The sequence below is a fragment of the Gracilinanus agilis genome, chromosome 4, assembly GCF_016433145.1.
Source record: "Gracilinanus agilis isolate LMUSP501 chromosome 4, AgileGrace, whole genome shotgun sequence".
Classification (NCBI taxonomy): domain Eukaryota; kingdom Metazoa; phylum Chordata; class Mammalia; order Didelphimorphia; family Didelphidae; genus Gracilinanus; species Gracilinanus agilis.
The window spans coordinates 36,713,122-36,716,472 of NC_058133.1; positions in this window are offsets into that span (position 1 = coordinate 36,713,122).

Genomic DNA, 3,351 nt, shown 5'->3' on the forward strand with positions numbered 1-3,351 from the left:
AAAACAACAACCAAGTTTTACTCTCTGATGTGGTATTTGCCCTCGGAACCAGTGATGGGGAAGGATACTTGGGAGTGCCAAGGCTTTGGGAAATTAAGGAATGGGGAGTTTGTGATTTTTCTTGGAATAAAGAATCTGAATTCCAGTCAGCAGAGGTCCTTTAGGCCTTCATTGGACAGGTGAGGATACCGAGATTCTGACATGTTGAGTATTTGGCCCAAGGGAGCAAAGAGCAGAGGCAGGATTTGAACCTCAAACCTTTGATTCCAGGGTTCAATGTTCCTTACATTGTATCGCCTTTCTTCTTATCAGTGATCCTAATTTCTTTGGTACACTCTATTGTGACACACCAAAAAAGAAAATTGACCTGTGCAGCATCAGGAAGTGCTGGGGATTTTCCTTTAAAAAGCAAATCTTTTTCCTTTAAAGCAAATCCCTAAATTGATGTTAACCTAATTGATTCATCCTTTCCTAACTGACCTCCCTGATTCCACTTGGAAGTGGCCCCCCTTTTAAGATATAAAATTATTGAATTCCAGGGCTCTCCTTCCATGAACAAAATAATAAAGATATAAGATGTTCATATAAGATAAATGTATTATATGAGAGGATATATTATAGCATATTGATCTGGTCCTGAAAGAGACCACCTAGTCCAGTGCCCCCATTTTACAGATGAAGAAGTTGAGGCCCATCCACAAAGGTTAATTAACTTTCCCAAAGTCACCTAGATAACAAGTGGAAGAACTGTGAAAAGCTCTTAAATTTTTTTAAGTTTTATTATTAATTATTATTATTATTATTAATAGAATTTATCCGCAGGCGTTCTAGCCTTTTCGTCCCCTCACCCTTCTCCACATCATAGAAGGGTGAAAAAAAAAAGAAATTGATCTTTTGGGTATGTCATAGAAAGAATTTTTTCAGGTAGGGGTTGGATGAGATGGTAATTAAGGCCATTTCCAACTCTCAAATTCTGTGATTCTTTGAATGATAAACAGCTTGTATTTAGGTGGTGGTACAATGAATAAAACACATGGCCTGGAGTCGGGAGGCATCTATCTTTATAATTAAATTCAAATTACAAATTGCAGAATCAAATTCAAAATACAAATCTGGCCTCGGATACTCACTGGCTGTGTGACCCAGGCTAAGTCACTTCACTCTGTTAGCTAGAGTTTCCTCATCTGTAAAATGAGCTGGAGGAAATGCAAACCACTCCAGTATCTTTGCCAAGAGAATCCCAAATGGAGTCACGAAGAGTCAGACATGAATGAAATGACTGGACAACCCAGCATTTATATGGTGGCCTAAGGTGGGCAAAGCACTTTCCATATATTTTTTCTTATTTGAGCCTCACAGCAACCCCAGGAGTTAGATGCTATTATTGCCTCCACTTTACAGATGAACAAACTGAATTAGGCAGACATATATGTCCGATGCTGGACTTAAACATAAATCTTCAGGACTCCTAAGTCTGATACTCCATCTGCTGTGCCGCCTAGTTAGTTGCCTGTGAATGCTTAACTGAAAGACCTTTTTAAGAAATTTAATGAAGGGGTCAGCTGGATAGCTCAGTGGATGGAGAGCCAGGCCTAGAGACAGGAAGTCCTGGGTTCAAGTGTGGCCTCAGACACTTCCCAGTTGTGTGACCCTGGGCAAGTCACTTGACCCCCATTGCCCACCCTTACCACTCTTCCAACTAGGAGCCAATACACAGAAGTTAAGGGTTTTTTAAAAAAAGGAATTTAATGAATTAATTAAAGAATTTATCCACAAGTGTCCCAGACCCTCCCTAACCTCGCCGCATCACAGAAGGTATCATCTGGGAAATAGACGTGTCCACGTGAAGATCTTAATATTGGAGTTGGGGTCCTTCTTTTAGTGTTTTATATCATGAAAAAGATAAGAAGTCCCATCACCAGGCTTGGGTCTTTTCCATTCTAAGCCAATCTAAACAAATCCAATCCAACAAGCACTTATTAAACGCCTACTACATACTACACATGGTACTGGGGATACACAGGTAAGATGAAGTACAATCCCTGCTCTTAAGGAGTTTGTCTTCTACCAAGGGTGCTAGAATACCACATATAAATAGTTTTCCCATCTTTGCCAGGCCGGTAGTTGGACATCTACTGGAAGAATGGGTTAACAAAAATTGTAATTCTGAGCCTCCAAATATCTCCTGGGAGGGAGCCCAGCCACTTCCCCTTTGGAAATCTGCTTTAAAATTAGTTGTCTTTGAAGCAGCTGCCTCTCCATTCTCCCAGTACCCACAATTTAATCCATGCGCTGGAGAGGAAATAGGTCTTTATTGTTTATTGTCTGTGGGAGTGGGTGACACAGGATGCATTTTGCTCTCCTGTTATAAGACACCTGCCACGCTTTATGAGGATAAAGTAGAAAATGAAACTCAACGCACCTGCATATTACCACGTCAGAATGAGGATTTTATATGAGGATTTTATAATAAAGGAAAATGACTTTGTTTCTTCTCTTGTTTTCCCTGATGCAGTGGACTGGGAATTCAGGTCATTTCTTGTAGAAATTCAGTTCAGTTCCATTAAGGACCTACTGGATGTAGGACAGTGTGTAGGGTGTTGAGAACAGAACAGTGCCTGTCCTCAAGGAGTTTACACTCTACCAGAGAGGTTATAGCCAATACACATACAAATAAATACGATTTTTAGACAAAACTGTATGAAATCATTTCAAGAGTCAAAGAGTTCAAATGAGAGGAACAGGAAGGATCTCATGAGAGATGTTGCCTGGATTGGGCTGTGAAGTAAGGTTGAGATGAAATGGGAGAGCATTTCAGGCAAAGGAGGTAGGATGCTATGTATGGGGAGAAGGTGAACTTGAATAATGTGAGAATGGGATAGTATAAAATAAGCCTGGAACGGTAACATAGCAAGAAGCATTGATTAATTTTAATAATTAACATAATATGTAATGTTAATAATTTGCAAAGTACTGGGGATCCAAAGAAAGACAAAAGACTATTCCTGTCCTCAAGGACCTTATAATCTAATGAGAGAGGCAACATACGAAGAAGTAGATATAAACCAGCTATAGTTAGAGAAAATTAGAGATAATCAACAGGGAAGGCATTGGAGTTAAGAAGGATTGGGAAAGACTTCCTATAGAAAATGGACTTGACGGAAGCCTGAAGGTAAATATGAGGAGGGCAAAAGCTCTTGGTATGGAAGACAGTCAGTGAAAATGCCTGGAGTCATGGGATAGAATATGTGAGGAATAACAAAGGAAGTAGCTGGGATATAGATTTTAGAGGGCTTTAAATATTGGGCCAAGAAAATTCAAATTCAAAGAGATTTACTTGTCTTCTAGACA